The sequence below is a fragment of the Gopherus flavomarginatus genome, chromosome 2 (assembly GCF_025201925.1).
Source record: "Gopherus flavomarginatus isolate rGopFla2 chromosome 2, rGopFla2.mat.asm, whole genome shotgun sequence".
NCBI lineage: Eukaryota > Metazoa > Chordata > Testudines > Testudinidae > Gopherus > Gopherus flavomarginatus.
In genome coordinates this window covers 252,901,649-252,924,578 of record NC_066618.1, presented here as the reverse complement: position 1 = coordinate 252,924,578, position 22,930 = coordinate 252,901,649, and positions in this window count along the sequence as shown.

The following is a 22,930-nucleotide window of genomic DNA, read 5'->3' as shown; positions in this document are numbered from 1 at the left end:
ATTGGCTGTAATCAGTTGCATTGGGTTGCTCATAGAAACTGCAGCGCTCTTTCACTATTTGCTGAGATTTAGTAATTGTGGTTGCACCACTTGTGTTTCAAGGCACATTACAATACTCACGCTAAGGAATCTTTATGAATCAAGTTACCAAGCATTGTCCCTCATTTATTCCCCATACTCAATTTAAAAAAAAAAGTTTTGTTTTGGATATAAAAATGGTTGGATTGTTTTCTGTGTTCATTGAACAACAAATGTGGCATTACGCTGTTTTCTACCTCTGCCTATTTTTTCTGGAAGGGTTTGTAAAGCACGTCTGTGTTATTTTAGTTTCTTTTCTTATTTACTTTGCTGCAACATTTTCTTTCTTCTTGTCATTTGAATGCAGTGTTATATAGCTTCTCAGTCTGGTTTCATAGTTTCTCATAGCAAGAGAGAGAAATTTCCTCTATGTTGTTTGCTTCCAGATACATTTTGCCTTTTTATTTTGTATGATGTTCTTGCAGAAGCAGGTTATTAAAGCTCCATTGGGAGTAATATAGGTGATAAGTTTCTAGTCTTTTTTCATGAATACAGAGATGATTTTTATCACCGTATTACCTACACTTGAAGAACGTGTATTATTTAACAAATGTTTGGGACCAAAAAATAATCCATTTTTCTACTTTTTCTTGCTACACGAGAATAAAAATAAAATTATTTGGGGCTTTGTCTCTTCTCACTTACACTCACTTCTCACTAGTTTTACACCAGTATTACTCCTGATTTACACCAAGGTAAGTGTGGAGAATCAAGCCCTTTGTCTAATGATTGATGATGACAGATGGCTTCCACTTTATCTCCAAAAGCAAGTGGGTGAAGTCTTTAGCTTTATTGTATGGGTAGATGGATTGAGAGCTTGTTTAATTATTAGATTAAATTACTAGATTATGATGTTAGGCACAGAGTGGTGAGTAAAGGGTGATGCATAAACTGTAACAGCCCAGGGTAGCACCAGAAGCAATTCAGACAACACACAACTTGGAGTCAGAGTCCTTCCGAACCTACTCCTTGCTCCAGTTAGAGTAGAGTATAATGTACTGCTAGCCTACGTCAGCAGTAAATTACTGTCCATCCTGTGCATGTGCATTTGTATGGCTAGTTATGGGTCTTTTTGGAGATAAAAAGTATACTTCATCCCATTATATAAGATGATGTAATCTCATCACATGAATCAACACCTACGTAGAATATACATGTACTAGAGATGGTGAGCTTCCCGCTCCTGTTTTACCTTTTAAAATCGCTGTCTGTCACTTATTGCCTCTATCATCCTAACAATCGTCAAGTACTAAAACTCTGTGTCTTTCATTTTGTGAGGTATGGAGGACAATTTGGCATATGCCAATCTTAACTTAGATCTGTAAGCTCTTTGGGGCAGGGACCATTCTTTTATTATGAGGATGTGCAGCATCTAGTCTTGCACAATATTCGTCCTGAGTCATTACTACAATATTAAAAAAACTTATATTTTATCAATTTTAACCCACAGTTTACCTAATTTGGCATCCAAACATGTTTTGAAGTCAGAGGAAATCTCTGGCACAGTCTTTAAGGCATAAGAATTGGCCTTGTTAGTTTCTTTTAGTGGGGCAGGTTCTGATTAGTTGGATCCTTATTTCTTTGTGTTTACCTTCTTCTAGTCTCTCCCTGTGTGGAGTTTCATGCAATTATTTGTCTCAGTAGACCTGGGCAGGTGGGAGCTTAGAACCAATGCCACTCACACCATTTGGGCATTCCAGTTGACTCCCTGGCAAGATTATTGATCATACAGCACAAATCGTTCAGGGATAATAAGGAACTGAGGCAAAGAAAAAAGTGTTGTCAGACAGACATCACAAACATAATTTGGACATTGCAAACCAGGAAATCATTGCTGACGACTTTACAAAAGATTTTGATGGGACAAGACAGGAATTATCAGTTAGGCCAAAAGGATGGGGGGAAACTTTCCTGTTATTAGCAGCATCAGCAGAAATGATTGCAAAGGGCTATTATTAGTAAAGGAGTGCATACAGCAAGCTATGATAAATCATATGCAGCTGAACCAAGTTTTAAGAGGTACCCTCTTTGATGGCATCTTTTCAATCAACTCTATCTGAGAAAGAGGTTGCAAAATCCTCCATCTTTTCCCTAGTTAATGAGGACCATGAGAGAGAAGGAAGAAAAGCAGGTTATTAAAGAACAGAAGAATCCGCCTATAATAAACAAAGCAAAACAAAAACCTCCATCCAGAACACATGATAGGATGATGGAGGCTGCAAAGGAAAGGATGGTACTAATGAGATGCCCACATTGCAGAAACAGATAAGCAAGCTCTGTTGTTACCCAGTGGAGCTTTGACTTTGGATATTTCTCTAAAAAACTTCAGATGCTATGCTGAAAATAACCTTAGAAAAATAGTTGATGTTTTCAGTAAATCTTGTCCAAGTCAATAAAGATAATGGCCAGGCAAGTACATCTTTTGCTGGAAGAGCTGCAGGCTGCTTCTGCAGCCATTGTGGTGAAAATGTACATACTGCTGAAATATACAAACAGCTTGAATATTTGGGGGTGATGGAGACAAAGTTAATAAAGACAATACAAAATGGATAAACTGCCAGGGAAGCTAGCAAAGAGGCAGCCTAGGTTATTTATATGGGAAGCAGCCTATCTTTGGTTTCTGTGGCTTGGTAGGGCAGAAGGAATAGTGGGGATGGTGGTTAATTGCACACACTTACATTTTCTGTTTGTGTGTTTGTTCGTTTTAATAAGCAGTGGTTAAAGCAGGCGGAATAAAGAGAGCTGTGGGGGAGCCAGGAAGAGGAGGTGCAGCTCTCACTGCTTATAGCAGAGTATGGAGAGCCGCCTTTCCATCCTACTTTCCCCTATTTGAATCCAGGTTTAAAAGGGTGTATGATAGTGACAGGAGACATCCACTAAAGGAAGACCACTATAAAACAAGGATCAGCATAATTGTCTATTTCACTGTTGTTATACGGATACATAATTAGGGACAAATTCTGCTCCCTTTAGTCACACAATGTACTACCACTCCACTGGAAGAAGGATCATAAAAACCAGGCCTTTTATGCTGTAAAGCACATTGGGCCAAATTTTGAAAGGTATTTAGGTGCCTAAGGCTTATTGATTTCAATAGGTGTCAGGCACCAAAATATCTTTAAAAATCTGCCCTTTCAAAACCATAAAGCACCATGCAAGTGCTAATTTGTATTGTCAGTCTTACTGTATTCACATTAAAGGAGCCTTGGAAGAGGCTTGGTTGTGCACCACTGAAGTCAATGGGAGTTAAGCCATTGACTTCAATGGAAACAGGCTCATATCCCAAGTTATTTGTGGTACAAATTCACAGTTTTGTTATTTATTTGTAGAGGTTTAGTACTTTAGTGTGATGAGAGATATCTGTAAAGGTGTCCAAATTTTGCCTTCTGTGTGTTCATGTCCAGCAGTCCCAGGAGCTGGAAAATGTAACCCAGACAGAGTAGAAAGTGTGAGAAATATTTTATTTTCCCCAGGCATTTGAGGCAGGGTCAGACTGAGGTTTGGAAAGGTTTTGTTGTGGGCCTTGTTTTAGCGGTTTGTATATATTTATTTTACACTGGGTAGAGCAGGCTACTACATATTTGATAATAAAGACTTTATGTGCCTGTCTGTTAATATATTCTGATGGCAAAGAAGGAAAGCGGTGCAGGAAAAGCCTTGCATTTTAATCATCTCTTGCTGGTATTTTGCAAAAGAAAACACTGGAGAAACAGAAAGAATGGTAGTGCTGAGAGCCTGTTACAGTAAAACCTTCAGCTGAATATCAGCAAATGGAAGACTTCCCTATTTGGTGGAGTAACTAAAAAATAGATTAAAGACAGAAGCAGATGGAAGAGCGAAATTATTATTGGATTGTAGTCAGTCAAAGAGTGTTATGGTTGGCTATTGGCCTGTCCCTGAGTAGATTCTAATGCTGGGATGCATTCTTCTTGCCCAAAAGGTAACGTTAAACAGATGTTCCTATTGCTGCTGTGTGGTTTCTGACAGTCACAAAAGTCCTATAACTGAGCAGCAATGCTACCACGGATACTGAAGGACAGGAATTGATTCAGCCACACTGAATAAAACTTTGAAGCAGAGTAATTTGTTTTAATCGCAAAAAGGAACACTTCTTGATAGTTGATTTGAGGATGCCATATAGCCTTACAAAACAATTATTGTTTCTTGTTCCTCTAGCCCAAATTTTAAAATGCGCTGAGCATCGGCAGCTCCTAGTGACATCAGCTAGAACTGTAAGGAGCTCAGCATCTCTCAGGACTTGGTCCCCTATTTTAGGTGACAGTACTGGATCCTATCCAGGTTATAGCTAAACCTCTGAATTGCAGTTACAATTGCTTAACGTTAGCTAACAGTCTCATGTCATCATCATAACAGAAAACATTTAATTGCTTTTTTTCCCCAAAGAATTTCAGGTAGCATGTTATTTCATTTTCTTTTCACCTACACGCATGCTGACATTAAGAGTATGCCATGGGTTACAAGAAGAATTGCCAAGCTGTGAAAAATGTCTACAGAAACATGCATTTTGTTATCTCAGTGGATGAGTATGTCATGATGAGGTTGTAATTTTTAATTGCTTATCATGGTAGAGCAGTCAAGTAAATGATATATACATATCTCTGTATATTTAGTGTTTTTCTTGACATCCCAGCTCCTGTGATTACATGAGAATCTCAGCTTTTATTTTATTTTTAAAACACTTCTTGCTTTCATGATTGGTCAGAAAAGCTTTAAAATATGACTCAGTGTGACCTAGTGGCTCATAAATCAAAAGGTAAATAAACAGGACCCCAAATGTATTTTTTAAATCTCATGATTTGTGGGGGCTTGATTTATGAATTTGAACACTTGGGATTAGAAATACTGAATTCAGCATAATCGCAGAGCAGCATGTTTTAGAAGGGCTCAAAGAAATCAGAGTTACCAACTATTTTTTCCTTCCAAATTCAAGCCCATTGCTCCTGAAGAGAGATGCACAAGAGCATCTAGCACTCCTCCTGACAGAGTTTGTCAATATAATTTCTGAAGAGAGATATTTATCCTAAAGGATGCCACAGATTGGTCACTTCTCAGGCAGCTATCTTTGGGCACAGCAGGCCTTGCAAACTACCATAATGTGTAAAAACTCTCATTTTCTGGGTGTCCCACCAAAAATAGGCTAAAAGGCTACTGCAGGAGTTAGAAAGATGGATATGCCTCCTGAGCGAGACTGGAAATATATATATATATTCAAATTCACAAATTAAACAAATTATCTAAAGATAGTGGCTCAGAGTCCATCTCCCAAATCAACTAGCTTATAGTTAGGTCTTCCCTTTCCTTTGAGAGCAATGGTCAGCCTCCACCAGCTCACCCAGCTTTCAAATAATCTGTAGACTAATTGGAGATACAAAACCCAATTTGCAATATGTCCCCAAGTCTTCCCCTTCCCTAAGGGAAAATTGGTCAACTTTCACATGCCAAGTGTTTGAATTCAAAAGGTTAAATTCAGAGTCATGGAGTTAACCTCCAAAAAGATCCATGGGATTGACCTATGACCCTTCAGAAAGCACCTCTTTCTTCATAACTGCCTCCCTCATCAGCTACTTACCTCAAGAACTCTTCAGTTGCCAGCATTAGAGCTGAAGTCTGTAGGAGGCAGGACTTTCTTACTTATAGACTAAGGGCTTTAGAACTCATTGCTAAGGAGATAACTATGTTCATAAATCTTACTGCCCTTAGAATGGCAGTGAGATTTGTGAACATCACAAACAAATGAGTGTGTGAGAGAGAGAAGGGAGAAGAGGAGGAAAATAAGTTAAAAGCAAGAAGGAAAAATAAGAGAAAGAATAGTAGGAAAAAAAGGGAAGAGAGACACAATTACATAAATTATGCAGAACAAACAACCGCCCTTCCAACTGCCTTCTCAGAAGCAAGCAAGTGATTTTGTTTATCTCTTATTATTTCTAAGAGATGAACACTGCTGTAAGAACCTAGATAGACTGATTGCTAGGATACATGTGAGCAGCTTCTATGAACCTAGTCACTAGGAGCTGCCCACATGCAGCCTCTGTTGACTGACGTTTCCCCTGTGTCTAGTATGTAAATGAAATACTGATCAATGCTTGTTGCAGAGAGCGTTCATCAAGATGATAGCTGCACAAGATACGTTTCAAATATTTTCTCTTTTTTTCTTTCTTTCTTTCTTAAATGCCATATTGAACTTTTTTCTTTTTTTCTGTCTGACATGCAGATCGCTTTCTACTGCAACTGACATTAATTAAGACATGTCGTCCCCATCCTTGTTCTTGGGGAAAACAGAATAGTTCCCCTGAAGTACATTGGCATGAGGAATAAAAGGAAAAATATAGTATCTTGCAATGAGTTCAGATCTTTGGCTTCACATGTTGTATTTACATTAATTCAATCCAAAAGGGAAGATAATCAACAGTATGCTTATTATCATCCAACATTAATATAAGATGTGTTAGTCCAGAAGAGATAATTCATAACCACTGAATGGATCTGTTGTGCTTTCAGCTTTGTTAATTTAAGATCCTTCTATCAAGTGTGTTGTTAATTTTTAAAAGAAAAACAAAAGGAGAGAGAGAGAGATTGATTTCAGATTCAGAATGTTGCTATTACAAATTTTCAGAGCCATGTGAAAATAATGTAATTCTTGGAATTGATGCTGTTAATTCAGATGAGATTGTGTAAATTTAGATATCCTTTTCACTTTGGAAATACAAGCCAAGTAAAACAGATTACACATGCTACATGAAGTGGACAGGATTTGACCTTGCTGAGCTGGAGCCCAGTCTTTGTGTATTGTAGAGATGGAAAGGGTAACTGAGGATCACTTTTATCTATTGGTCTAGAAGTCTCACCCTAATTTCCAAGCAAATCAATTGAGTTTGATTCACAATGTTGCTTGGAGGCTCCAAGGAAAAGCTTTTGATGAAATTTGTAGACTTCTATGAAAGAACTAAAACACAGGTAGAACAGAAAAATAGAAAAAGAACCTTAATAAAATTAGGTGGCTCTGAATAAAGGGTAATAATTGGAAAGGATGATGCAAGATCAAGAAAAGTAATAAGTAAGGATTGATGATCTCAGATTTTGGAATTTATTTTTAAGTGTGGGAGAAAAAATTATAGTTCATTCTTTTCTGCTGTCCTTTGTCTGGCCACTGACTATTTATACTGTAAGAGTTTTGACATAGGAACCTGTCTTATTATGTGACTAATGTGCTTCACACTCCATCCATCCTAAGTTTTTGTATACCACCCATCACCATAGTATCTAACATCATACCTATCTTTAAAACAAGGAACAAAGAGGACCCAGAGACCAGTCAGCCTAACTTTGATGCCTGGAAAGGTATTGGAACAAATGATTAAATGATCAATTTGTAAGCACACAGAGGATAATAGTGTTATAAGGAATAGTATCCATGGATTTGTCAAGAACAAACCAGCCCTCTAAAACAAACCTAATTTCCTTCTTTGACAAAGTTACTGGATGGGGCAAACAATATATATGATATATCTTGATTTTAATATTGCTTTTCACACAGTTCCAGATGACAGTTTCATAAGGAAACTAGGGAAATGTGGTCTAAATGGAATTACTATAAGATGGGTGCACAACTAGTTGAAAGGCTGGCTCAGAAAGTAGTTATCAGTGGTTTGCTGTCAAACAGTGAGGGTGTATCTAATGGGATCCCAAGGGGGTCAGTCCTGGGTCCAGTACTATTCAATATTATCATTCTGATTTGGCTAATGGAGTGGAGCTTATGCTTATAAAATCTGCAGATGACACCAAGCTGTGTGGGTTTGCAAGCACGTTGGAAGACAGGATTAAAATTTAAAATTACCTTGCCAAATTTGAGAATCGGTCTGAAATTAACAACATTAAATTTAATAAAGACAAAAGTAGAGTACGTCACTTAGGAAGGAAAAATTAAATGCACAGCTACAAAATAGGGAATAACTGGCTAGGTGGCAGTACTAGAGAAAAGGATCTGGAGAGTATAGTGGATCACAAATTGAATGTGAGTCAACAATGTGATGCAGTTGCAAAAAAGGCTAATATTATTGTGAGGTGTAATAACTGGAGTCTCAGATGTAAGACATGGGAGATAATGGGAGATAACTCGGCACCGGGGAAGTCTCAAATGGAGTACTGTGTCTAGTTCTGGATACCACACTTTGGGAATGATGTGGACAAATTGAGGAGAATCATGAAGAGAGCAACAAAAGTGATCAAAGGTTTAGAAATCCTGACCTGTGAGGAGAGGTTAAAAAATTGAGCATGTTTAGTCCTGAGAAAAGAAGGCTGAAGGGGATACAAAGGAAGGTGATCAATTGTTCTCCATATTCATTGAAGGCAAGACAAGTAGCAATGAGCTTAATCTGTAGCAAGGGAGATTTGGGTTAGATATTTGGAAAAACTTTCTAACTTTAAGGGTAGTTGAATTCTGGAAAGGGTTCCAAAGGAGGTTGTGCAGTCCCCATCACTGGAGGATTTTAAGAACAGATTGGGCAAACACCTGTCAGAGACAGACTAGGTTTATTTGGTCATGCCTCAGTGCAGGCTGCTCAAGGTCAATTTCAGCCCTACTTTTATGTGATTCTATCTCAGGCTCTTCCCAGGTACATTAGATCTTCATGGGGACTATATAAAAATCACATTGTATTAATATGCCACCTGTTACTATGATAAGCATTACTAACAGGCTTCACTGTGTAGTTATTGTTAAAGTGTTAAAGAGTCTTCCAGTCTCTCAAATTTGGTATTAACAGCAGTGAATGGGAGCGAAACTTGTGAGCGTCCACTCAACTTTAAGTAACTATGAATGAGAGAATACCCCAGGGCTGGAAGGAAGGACAAGGGAGGAAAAAAAGAGAAAGTTGTGGGAAGATGGCAGAGGGGGAAGAAGGAGAGGTGAGTGCGATGAGAAGCAGAATGGGGAGGAGGGGGAAGATTTAAGATAATGGTAATGTACAAAATATTATTTATTGTGGGAATAGGGAGTGTGATGGGATGTCTGCCCCACAAAAGGTCTAAGCAGGTTTAAAAGGGCCAATTAACCTAGGGAGCTAGTAGGAAGATCCCTTGGGAAGTTAGTCTAAGGGGAAAAACATCACAAGATAGTTGGCAGTTTTTCAAAGAGTTACTAAGGGCAAAAGAGCAAATTATCTCACTGCTTAACCAGGAGATCTTCAATTATCTAAAACTCATAAAAGAATCCTACAGAAAGTGGAAACTAAGTGAAATTACAAAGGATGAATATAAACAAATAACACAAGTATGTAGGGACAAAATTAGAAAGGCCAAGGCACAAAACAAGATTAAACTAGCTAGAGACATAAAGGATAACAAGAAACCATTCTACAAATACATTAGCAGCAAGAGAGATCAAGGACAGGGTAGGCCTGTTAGTCAATGAGTGAGGGGGGCGATAGCAGAAAATGTGGAAATGGCAGAAGTTCTAAATGACTTTTTTTGTTTCAGTTTTCACCAAAAAGTTTAGTAGCAATTGGACATCGCACTTTATGAATGCCAATGAAAATGAGGTAGGGTCAGAGGCTAAAATAGGGAAACAAGAAGTTAAAAATTATTTATACAAGTTATATGTTTTCAAGTCACCAGGGCCTGATTAAATACATCCTAGAATACTCAAGGAAATGACTGAGGAGATATGTGAGACATTAGTGATTATCTTCAAAAAGTCGTGGAAGACAAGTGAGACTACAGAGGACTGGAAAATATAGTGCCAATCTATAAAAAGGAGAATAAGGACAACCTTGGGAATTACAAACCAGTCAGCTTCATTTCAGTACCCAGAAAGATAATGGAGCAAATAATTAAGCAATGAATTTGCAGGCACCTAGAAGACAACAAGATGATAAGTAACAGTCAGCATGATTTGTCAAGACCAAATTGTGTCAAACCAACCTAATAGCTTTCTTTAACAGGGTAACAAGCCTTGTGGATAGGTGGGAAGTGGTAGATATGGTATATTTTGACTTCAGTGAGGCTTTTGATACTGTCTTGCATGACCCTGTCATAAACAAACTAGGGAAATGCAACCTAGATGGAGCTGCTATAAGGTGGGTGCATAACTGGTTGGAAAACCAATTCCAGAGAGTAGTTATCAGTGGTTCTCAGTCAAGCTGGAAGGACATATCAATTGGGGTCTGGCAGGGATTAGTTCTGGGTCTGGTTCTGTTCAATACCTTCATCAATGATTAAATAATGACATAGAAAGTACACATATAAAGTTTGTGGATGATACCAAGCTGGGAGGGGTTGCAAATGCTTTGGAGGATAGGATTAAAATTCAAAATGATCTCGACAAACTGGAGAAATGATCTGAAGTAAATATGATTCAAAAATTCAATAAGGACAAATGCAAAGTACTCAACTTAGGAAGGAACAATCAATTACACACATACAAAATGTGAAATGACTGTCTAAGATGGAGTACTGCAGAAAGGGATCATAATCTAAATATGAATCGCTATAACACTATTGCAAAAAAAGCAAACATCATTCTGGGATATGTTAGCAGGATTATTGTAAGCAAGACATGAGAAGTAATTCTTTCACTCTAGTCAGTGCTGATTAGGCCTCAACTGGAGTATTGTGTCCAGTTCTGGGTGCCACATTTCAGGAAAGAAGTGGACAAATTGAAAAAAGTCCAGAGAAGAGCAACAAAAATGATTAAAGGTCTAGAAAGCATGATCTATGAGGGAAGATTGAAAAAACTGGGTTGGTTTAGTCAGGAGAAGAGAAGACCAAAGGGGAGCATGATAACAGTTTTCAAGCACATAAAAGTTGTTACAAGGAGATGAGAGAAAAAATGTTCCTAACCCTTGAGGATAGGACTAGAAGCAATGGGCTGAAATTGCAGCAAGGGCAGTTTACACTGAACATTAGGAAAAACTTCCTAACTGTCAGAGTGGTTAAGTTCCCTAGGAAGGTGGTGGAATCTCCATCGGGAATTTTTAAGAGCAGGTTAGACAAACACCTGTCAGGGATGGTCTAGATAATGCTTAGTCCTGCCTTGAGTGCAGCGAACTGGACTAGAAGACCTCTCAAGGTCCCTTCCAGTCCTACGATTCTATAGGCTGCACCAGAAAGAGAGCCAGGGACTGATAAATTTGATTTAACTTTAAATTTAACTGATAAAATAATTGATGATGAAGCACAGCTGGGCAGGGGCAGGCTGAGCTTTTATAAAGTCAGGAAGGAGAGCAGAAGGGGGGTGCACGGAGCTCTGCTGTCATTTCTTAGAACAAGAGGGTTTGGCTAGGGACAAGGAGGACTTCCGGGGGAAAAATAAGCCCTGGTACCCTGTCTTGAACTACAGAGTCTTGCAAGAAGCTGAGAGGGGTGAAGTAGCCACTGAGTATGGAGGAAGTTTGGACTGGTAAACCCGAGGTGGACCAGAAGCTAGATAAGTGAAGTAGGAAGGAGCCCAAGAAGTCAGCAAGAGGGTCTGAGATTGAGTAGACTGTGATTGCTAGGCAGAGAGTCCCTGGGCTGGAATTCAGAGTAGTGGGCAGGCCTGGGTTTCCCTACCAGTCACTGGGAAAGTGGCCCTGGACCTGGTCAGAAGACTGCTTGATATGGCATAAACAGCTTGTACAATAGGACTCTGAGACCCTGGAAGAGGAGGACTGAGTAGTGATATGGCTGGTGGGCTGAGTCATGAAGAGGGAGCACCTGGAGTCCCAGAGAGAATGAGGCCGTGGTGCAAACAACCAATGGAAAGAGTGACAGATGGTGTGAGTGTTAAGCTTGAGACCCAGTCAAAAGGAGGCACCCAGCAAGGAGTGAGACCTCTTACAGGGAGCTAATCTTGTTTAAGATGTCCAAGAATTGAAAGGGGGCAGGCTATAAAGGAGGTATAGAAAGAAAAGTATATTTCAGTAGTGAATCAGAGTGGAGCAATTTATAGTAGCCAGTCAGATTAGGTAAATAGTGATTAGCATATTAATATATGTTTACTGAAAATAACCATGCAATCTCTATGCAAATCAGACCCTCTGAGATGAAGTGATGGGAATTGCAGTGCTGAGAAATAAATGTATGAATATAGGTCAGTGAGTGGATAGCTCTCTGCACTCTGATTGGTTGAGACAATTCCTGTGCAGTAATAATGCCTGAGAAACAGGGACGATTCCCACATTACCTGACTTGACTGCAATGGAATTGTCTCAGCCAATCAGAATGTAGAGATACCCACTGTCACTGATGCATGACTATACAGTTTTTCTGACATACTTTCTGCCAGTAAATAACAACTCCAGTATTCAACCTTCTTAGCAGAGGAGACTCCAAGGGGCATATAGCAGGTAAGTAATACCTTCCAGGGGCCTTACACACCAACAATCTAAACATGAAAGAAGAAAGAGGAAATGTATGTCGGAAATTATTATGTCTTTTTCAGAAATAGGTGACCTTTTGATTAAGCTAGCCCTAGAACTAGATTATTTAGAGGGCTCATCTAGAAAATGCCAAGTAAACATTATATAAAGGCATATTCTGAACAAAATGATTTTGTATTTAGACTGAACTTTTTATAAGCAGCTTAGCTGTTAATTATACATGGAAAAATAGGCCTAACACCATGCCTAATTCCAAGAACAATGTGTTCAGAACTGACTAAATACAGAGCACTAAAGAGTTACTTTAGATTTCCAATTGACATCTAGTGTGATTTAATAGGGTGGAGGGGGTCTTGCCACTCTTTAACACACACAGAAAGAGAGAGAGAGAGAGATTTCTCTAACCTTTTTGTAGGAAGTCTGTCACACACCAAAGGATAGTGACTCAGCACAGGCTACTCTATCTGCATGAGAAACTATCTGTCTTCTGTCATCCCTTTGCCGCATAAACAGGAAATTAAGTGTCTTACATTTCACTGAAAATAGACTCTTCTTTAGAATGTGAGTATGATCCCATCATCGGTGAGATGCTGGCCAGGAAGTTATAAAATACAGGAAAAGCATAGAGGGAAGTTCGTAACTAACAGCCACTAACACAATACATTAACAATCTCAAAGGTCTAGAAAGTCAGAACTTAGACTTCCAAAAGAGGAAAAGGCATACAGAGCACTCACTGTGAATTTTGAAGGATTATGGGATTCAGCGTACTGTAATATGTAATGAGTTGCGCCACCCACCCAAACTCTTTGCTTAGAACAAGAATAATCCATGACTCTTTGAGTCACTCATTTATCCAGTTTGGCTCTTTGAACCGATCATGAATAGATAATCAGCCAAACAGTGGGTCTCTGCTCAAAGTGCCTCTTCAAAAGGATGGATTTGAGGTAGGTCATCTGCATTTCTTTCCCCTTCAAGTATTTTCTGTGAGATCCACTTCACATATATTATCCCAAAAATTCCTTTGTAGTTGAATGCAATAATCATCTCTTGAAGTTCCATGCCATCCCAGTACATAGATATTTGCATTTTCAATACAATGGACTGCCAAAATACTTAACTCAAGAAGGTTTAACTTAATTAAATAAGGTCTGTCCAGGATATTATTATATCTGTTACACAAACACTTTATATTTAGTGACAGTAAAGTAACATTATATTTCTACAGAGTTCTTCCTCCTATCTAGCCACTCAGCAACACATTGTTTTTGCTTTCAGGTGTCTTGCATGTCATTTCCCTCTTCAAACCCTGTAAAATATTTGGGTCCTGTCTGGTCTAGGAAAATAAGTCATGTTCCAAAATATGTTAGCTAATATATTTTAAACATGTATTAAAATATTTTAGCTAACACATTTTTAAACATCAGCAAAGAGAAGAGTTGGATGCAAGTATGGTATTCAGTAATCACTTGGAGCCCAAGGTGGTTGAAAGAGCTCCTCTATTAAAAAACAGAATTATTAGACACATAGATGAACATGATTTGTTGGGGAAGAGCCAACATGTTTTTCGTAAAGGGAAATCATGCACCACCAATCTACTAGAATTCTTTGTGGGGGTCAACAAGCATGTGTACAAGGGTGATCTAGTGGATTTAGTGTACTTAGATTTTCAGAAAACCTTTGACAAGTTCCCTCACCAAAGGCTCTTAAGCAAAGTAAGCTGTCATGGGAAAAGAGGGAAGGTCCTCTCATGGATCAGGAAACAAAGGGTTGGAATAAACGATCAGTTTTCACAATGGAGAAAGGTAAGTAGTCGTGTCTCCCAAGGGGCTGTACTGGGACCAATACTGTTCAACATACTCATAAATGATTTGGAAAAAGGGGTAAACAGTGAGATGGCAAAATGTGCAGATGATACTGGTAAGTCCAAAGAAGACTGCAAAGAGTTACAAAGGGACGTCTGCAAACTTGGTGATTGGGCAACAAAATGGCAGATGAAATTCAATGTTGATAAATGCAAAGTAAGGCACACTGAAAAACATAATCCCAACTATACATATAAAATGATGAGGTGTAACTTAGCTGTAACCACGCAAGAAAGAGATCTTGGACTCATTATGGATAGTTCTTTGAAAAATCCACTCAATGGGCAGTGGCAGTCAAAAAAACTAACAGAATGTTGGAAATCATTAGGAAAGGGATAGCTAATAAGACAGAGAATATCATATTGCCGCCATATAAATCCATGGTACACCCACATCTTGAATACTGTGTGCAGATCTGGATTTCTCATCTCAAAAAAGATATACTGGAATTGGAAAAGATACAGAAAAGAGCAACAAAAATGATTAGGGGTATGGAACAGCTTCCATATGAGGAGAGATTAATAAATCTGGGACTTTTCAGCTTGGAAAAGAGATGGCAAAGGGGGGATATGATAAAGGTCTGTAAAATCATGACTGGTGTGGAGAAAGTAAATAAGGAAATAACACAAGAACTAGAAATCACCAAACGAAATTAATAGGCAGTAGCTTTAAAGCAAACAAAAGGAAGTATTTCTTCACACAATTCACAGCTGACCTGTCGAACTCTTTGCCAGAGGATGTTGTGAAATCCAGGACTATTACAAGGTTCAAAAAAGAACAAGATAAATTCATGGAGGATAGGTCCATCAATGGCTATTAGCCAGGTTGGGCAGGGATGGTGTCCCTAGCCTGCGTTTGCCAGAACCTGGGAGTAGGAGATAGAGGATGGATCACTTGATGATTAACTATTCTATTCACTGCCTCTGAAGCACCTGGCATTACATTGTCGAAGATAGGATACTGGGCTAGATGGACCTTTGATCTGACCCATTATGGCCCTTCTTAAGTTCTTTATTCAGTCATGAAGCTCCTAATTGCCTCTACATAACAGAAAATAAGCTTCTGCAGTTCTCTTCTCCTAGACTTCCTGTCTGGAAACCACTTAAATGTACAGTTCCCAATACCACAGTAACCAGTTAACAAGTTTTAAAGGTGTCCTGTCTATACTATAACTTAAAAAAAATGTTTTTTAAAATATATGCTACCACATTTTTAAACATGATCTGATATCCTAGTCTAGCTGGGGCCTGGGTATTTTCAAGGGTTTGTAATGCCTTGTCTATTGTTTGTTCTCGGGTTTGTATTCACTGCTGTCAATAAGCAGTTTCAGTACCAGCTTTCTTTTTTCAAATTCAGATCTTATCAAGCAAGCATCTCCCACTCCAATACCATCTGCCCTTTGTGCTGGCCTTAATGACCATGCTTTTGAATGCTGATTGTCTTGCTTAGTCTGCTTTTAAAGATGCAAGGCTTATATAATTATTATAATTTATTCTTAGCATTAATTGTGGTCTATCACATATGACTCGTGCATAGATTAACTATTCTGTCACATTCCTTCCTTTTCTGTCAAAGGGAGTCACAGACAAGGACACAGCATGAAACGCTTGAGCTAGGTAATGGGAGAGGTTGTTGCATAAATGCTGACATTCTACAGGAGAGATCCAGGAGACTGTCAATATAGCCAGATTTCAGCTTGCGGTCAATCAGAACTTTCCCAGACCCCTAAAAAATCTTTAAAAATTCATCTTATCACCGCCCTGAACATGAGAGATGTTGTTAGTTTAATGCTCTACTGTTTTATGTCAGCATATAAATACATTTATTTAGTTTGGGAAAACATGTCTGGTTTTTGATGATTATATTTTTCCTGACATGCATTTTAGGAAAACTTATGCAGACTTCAAAAAGTTCTGAAGTTTTTTGAGATTCATTAAATGGATCTACTTCTTCCCATCTCTTTGTTATGTAGTTTTAATTGCTTGCTTTGTGGAAGTGGCTCTCTGCAGTTCAAGGTTATGTAATATCCTTATTTAGAGAGCTTCATTTCTCATAACTCCTGTCTAGTTAATGAGGACAGGGGAAACATAAACAATAACATAATATACCATTGTTATATTATCTTAGACTTGCTTTCTGACAAGGGGTATTCAGTTACTACGTTCCTCATTTATGTCCCAATCCTGCAAAGCTGGACTCGGAAGGGACTGCTTGTATGGATCACTTTGCTGGATCAGACATATCTACATAATAAGGGTGCGCCTATACTACCCGCCGGATCGGTGAGTAGTAATCGATCTATCGGGGATTGATTTATCGTGTCTCATCTAGATGCGATAAATCAATCCGCGAATCAACGCCCGTACTCCACCTCAGCAGGAGGAGTAAGCAGCGTCAACAAGGAAGCCGCAACAGTTGACTCGCTGCCATGAGAACAGCCGAGTAAGTTGAACTAAGATACTTCAACTTCAGCTACTTGAATAGCGTAGCTGAAGTTGTGTATCTTAGATCAATCCTGCCCCCCCAGTGTAGACCAGCCCTAAGATGCCAGGATTGTCACGCTGTCTGTGCGTCACTCTGAAGCCTAGCATGTCTGTTGAGTCAGTATGAAACAATGGAAAGAGCCACAAGCATGGCTGAGGGCTCTTTTTGTTTAAAAGAAGTTTAGAATCACTGGGATTCACAGTATGTTATCATCCAACTTTTATGTTTTCAGCCATTTTGACTTTACAAATTACACTCATGTAATGTACAGTTACAGTAAGGCATGCATCCATGCCATGCCACGCACCCTAGACCATTGTGAAATCAGAGGTAACTGAAACAATCACTATCTTACTATGCAGCTAATTTTCATGGAACAATTTCATTGGTTGCATGAGGGAGACTGCGTAGATTGTGGATTACTTGGCCTAACTGCCACACCAATGTAAAAGCAAAGGTTTTCAGCTTCTAGTAGGTATTTAAGTTAACTGAGCTCAGATCATAGAATCATAGAATATCAAGGTTGGAAGGGACCTCAGGAGGTCATCTAGTCCAACCCCCTGCTCAAAGCAGGACTAATTCCCAACTAAATCATCCCAGCCAGGGCTTTGTCAAGCCTGACCTTAAAATCCTCTAAGGAAGGCGATTCCATCACCTACCTAGGTAACCCATTCCAGTGCTTCACCACTCTCTGAGTGAAAAAGTTTTTCCTAATATCCAACTTAAACCTCCCCCACTGCAACTTGAGACCATTACTCCTTGTTCTGTCATCTGCTACCACTGAGAACAGTCTAGATCCATCCTCTTTGGAACCCCCTTTCAGGTAGTTGAAAGCAGCTATCAAATCCCCCATCATTCTTCTCTTCCGCAGACTAAACAATCCCAGTTCTGTCAGCCTCTCCTCATAAATCGTGTACTCCAGCCCCCTAATCATTTTTGTTGCCCTCCGCTGGACTCTTTCCAATTTTTCCACATCCTTCTTGTAGTGTGGGGCCCAAAACTGGACACATTACTTCAGATGAGGCCTCACCAATGTCGAATAGAGGGGAATGATCACATCCCTTGATCTGCTTGCGATGCCCCTACTTATACAGTCCAAAATGCTGTTAGCCTTCTTGGCAACAGGGGCACGTTTACTCATATCCAGCTTCTCGTCCACTGTAACCCCTAGGTCCTTTTCTGCAGAACTGCTTCCTAGCCATTCGGTCCCTAGTCTGTAACAGTGAATGGGATTCTTCCGTCCTAAGTGCAGGACTCTGCACTTGTCCTTGTTGAACCTCATCAGGTTCTTTTGGCCCAGTCCTCTAATTTGTCTGGGTCCCTCTGTATCCTATCCCTACCCTCCAGCATATCTACCACTCCTCTCAGTTTAGTGTCATCTGCAAATTTGCTGAGAGTGCAGTTCACACCATCCTCCAGATCATTAATGAAGATATTGAACAAAACCAGCCCCAGGACTGACCCTTGGGGCACTCCTCTTGAAACCGGCTGCCAACTAGACATGGAGCCATTGATCACTACTCGCTGAGCCTGACAATCTAGTCAGCTTTCTATCCATCTTATAGTCCAATCATCTAGCCCATAATTCCTTAACTTGCTGGCAAGAATACTGTGGGAGACTGTATCAAAAGCTTTGCTAAAGTCAAGGAATAACACATCCACTGCTTTCCCCTCGTCCACAGACCCACTTATCTCCTCATAGAAGGCAATTAGTTTAGTCAGCCATGACTTGCCCTTGGTGAATCCATGCTGACTGTTCCTGATCACTTTCCTCTCCTCTAAGTGCTTCAGAATTGATTCCTTGAGGATCTGCTCCATGATTTTTCCAGGGACTGAGGTGAGGCTGACTGGCCTGTAGTTCCCCGGATCCTTCTTCTTCCCTTTTTTAAAGATGGGCACTACTGTAGCCTTTTTCCAGTCATCCAGGACCTCCTCCGTTTGCCATGAGTTTTCAAAGATAATGGCCAACGGCTCTGCAATCACTTCCGCCAACTCCTTTAGCACCCTCGGATGCAGCACATCCGGCCCCATGGACTTGTGCTCGTCCAGTTTGTCTAAATAGTCCCGAACCACTTCTTTCTCCACAGAGGGCTGGTCACCTTCTCCCCATACTGTGCTGTCCAGTGCAGCAGTCTGGGAGCTGACCTTGTTTGTGAAGACAGAGGCAAAAAAATCATTGAGTACATTAGCTTTTTCTACATTCTCTGTCACTAGGTTGCATCCCTCATTCAGTAAGAGGCCCACTTTCCTTGACTTTCTTCTTGTTGCTAACGTATCTGAAGAAACCCTTCTTGTTACTCTTAACATCTCTTGCTAGCTGCAACTCCAAGTGTGATTTGGCCTTCCTGATTTCACTCCTGCATACCTGAGCAATATTTTTATACTCCTCCCTGGTCATTTGTCCAATCTTCCACTTCTTGTAAGCTTCTTTTTTGCTTTTAAGATCAGCAAGGATTTCACTGTTAAGCCAACCTGGTCGCCTGCCATATTTACTATTCTTTCTACACGTCGGGATGGTTTGTTCCTGCAACCTCAATAAAGATTCTTTAAAATACAGGCAGGTCTCCCGGACTCCTTTCCCCCTCATGTTATTTTCCCAGGGGATCCTGCCCATCAGTTCCTCGTGGGAGTCAAAGTCTGCTTTTCTGAAGTCCAGGGTTTGTATTCTGCTGCTCTCCTTTTTTCCTTGTGTCAGGATCCTGAACTCGACTATCTCATGGTCACTGCCTCCCAGGTTCCCATCCACTTTTGCTTCCCCTACTAACTTTTCTCTGTTTGTGAGCAGCAGGTCAAGAAGAGCTCTGCCTCTAGTTGGTTCCTCCAGCACTTGCACCAGGAAATTGTCCCCTACACTTTCCAAAAACTTCCTAGATTGTCTGTGCACCGCTGTATTGCTCTCCCAGCAGATATCAGGGAGATTAAAATCTCCCATGAGAACCAGGGCCTGCGATCTAGTAACTTCTGCTAGTTGCCAGAAGAAAGCCTCGTCCACCTCATCCCCCTGGTCTGGTGGCCTATAGTAGATTCCCACCACGACATCACTCTTGTTGCTCACACTTCTAAACACAATCCAGAGACTCTCAGGTTTTTCTGCAGTTTCATACCAGAGCTCTGAGCAGTCATATTGCTCTCTTACATACAATGCAACTCCCCCACCTTTTTGGCCCTGCCTGTCCTTCCTGAACAGTTTATATCCATCCATGACAGTACTCCAGTCATGTGAGTTATCCCATCAAGTTTCCGTTATTCCAATCACATCATAGTTCCTTGACATTGCCAGGACTTCCAGTTCACCCTGCTTGTTTCCCATGCTTCTTACATTTGGGTATAGGCACTTAAGATAACTCGCTGATTGTCCCGCTTTCTCGGTCTGACACAGGAGTCCTCTGCTCTTGCGCTCTCCTGCTCGTGCTTCCTCCAGGTATCGCATTTCCCCACTTACCTCAGGGCTTTGGTCTCCTTCTCCCGGTGAACCTAGTTTAAAGCCCTCCTCACTAGGTTAGCCAGCCTGCTTGCGAAGATGCTCTTCCCTCTCTTCATTAGGTGGAGCCCGTCTCTGCCTAGCACGCCTCCTTCTTGGAACACCATCCCATGGTCAAAGAATCCAAAGCCTTCTCTCCAACACCACCTGCGTAGCCATTCAATGACTTCCATAATTCGACGAACCCTACCAAGGCCTTTTCTCTGCACGGGGAGGATCGACGAGAACACCACTTGCGCCTCAAACTCCTTTATCCTTCTTCCCAGAGCCACGTAGTCTGCAGTGATACACTCAAGCTCATTCTTGGCAGTATCATTGGTGCCCACGTGGAGAAGCAGGAAGGGGTAGTGATCTGAGGGCTTGATGAGTCTCGGCAGTCTCTCCTTCACATCATGAATCCTAGCTCCTGGTAAGCAGCAGACCTCTCGGTTTTCTCGGTCAGGGCGGCAGATAGATGACTCAGTCCCCCTGAGGAGGGAGTCCCCAACCACCACTACCCTCCTCCTCCTCTTGGGAGTGGTGGTTGTGGAACCCTCATCCCTAGGATAGTGCATCTCATGCCTTCCAATCGGTGGAGTCTCCTTCTGCTGCCTTCTCTCAGATGTATCATCTAGTCCACTCTCCGCATTAGTACCTGCGGAAAGAACATGAAAACGGTTGCTCACCTGTATCTCAATTGCTGGTACATAGACGCTCATCTTTCTTCTTCTGGAGGTCACATGCTGCCAAATTTCTTCACCAAACCTCTCTCCCCTCTGCACAGCCTGCTCCAATTCCTCAGGACGTTGTGCCCATAGAAGCATATCCTGACATCTGTCCAGGAAATCTTCATTTTCTCTTATGCAATGCAGGGTTGATACTTGTTGCTCCAGACCTTGAAACTTCTCTTCCAATATGGAGACCAGCTTGCACTTTATACACACAAAGTCACTTCTGTCCTGTGGAAGAAAGACAAACATGGGATAACCTGTGCAGGTTACAGCAGCTGAACGCTCACCTTCCATAATTAGAATTTCCCTTGTGGTCACATTTTTCTATGATGCATAGTGTAAACAAAAGTAGCTAGTCTCTTCTGTAATATTTGAAGGTAAAACAAAAGTAAAGGGAAGTAATGTATTTCTAATTGGTTCAATTAGCAATTCATGGAAAAACATATTATAGAATAAACATATTCTGTGAAGTAGCTCTCCATTGGAAACAAAGCCATTTGTAAAACAGATCTATGTAGGTAACAAAAATACCTCAAAGCCCATACTTCCCTGGTGGAGATTTTGACATTCCACGTTTTAATGGTGTTCAAACACCCCTTCCCACCCCACCACAGCATATCAGTATTCACATGTAGGACAAAGTCAGAGATCAAATAAGGAAAGCAGACAAAAAATATCAGTGTAGGAAACTCAGAATTGTTACATGATCCTGCAATTACAATTTAAATAGATGAGATATGTATTTAGCCATACTTGTATAGTTACCATTGTAGATATTGTATATAGCATATAGCAAGGAAACACCTTCATTAACAGGAATTTGTAAAAGTAGTGGTGGAGTATCTGGATAAATTAAACACTGAAAATGAACCTGCTTTGAGGTTTACAAATGTGAGTTAACTTTTCTGAACTGAGGGCTTGTCGGAGGATCAACTCTGCGGCGATCAATGCATTGGTGGTTGATTTAGTGGGTTTAGTGAAGACCTGCTAAATGGACCACCGATCGCTCTCCCATCAACTCCTGTAATCCACCTGATCGAGAAGAGTAAGGGGAGTTGTTGGGAGAGTGTCTCTCGTTGATGTCACGTAGTATAGATCCTGTGTTAAGTAGATCTAAGCTATGTTGATTTGAGTTATGCTATTGACTAACTCAAATTGCGTAGCTGAGCCCTCGTCCAGACTAACCCGCGGCATCGGCGGGTTAAAATCGATTGCTCGGGGATCGATATATCGCGTCTAGTCTGGACGCGGTGTATCGATCCCCGAGCGCGCTTACATCGATTCCGGAACTCCATCAATCCGAACGGAGTTCCGGAATCGACGCGGAGAGCCGCGGACATCGATGCCGCGCCGTCCAGACTGGTGAGTACCTCGATTTTAGAAATTCGACTTCAGCTACGTTATTCACGTAGCTGAAGTTGCGTATCTAAAATCGATTTTAATTCCTAGTCTGGACGTGGCCTTAGATTGACTTTTCTCTTTAGTGTAGACAAGGCCTTACTGTGTTGAAATATGATACCATGACAGTCTGTACTTGGGCTTTACAGTTTAACTCTGAACAGGAAGTACCAGAAAACTACTAGCCACCTTTGCAAAGAAAGAAATAGGTGTATACTGAGAATTTGTAAAGCGGCCAAGCACCTCTTTTGCAGTCCTCTTTCTAAGAGGCTTAATAATTAAAGTAATATACAGTTTCTTGCACCCTATTACTAATTATTTCAATAGCGCTACAGTGACACATGGCACTTTTACAAAACAGATTAACACATGTGCCTTTTATTGAACAGCTTAAGTCACAGATCACCCTGTAGGATGTGTTGGAAAATAAGCTTTGCACAAGGAAGTTAATAGATGGAAACCTCTCCCAGGCTGTAAAACACCAACACTGCTACTCCTCAGCCAATACTACAGCCCACAAATCCACATGCCACTCTATA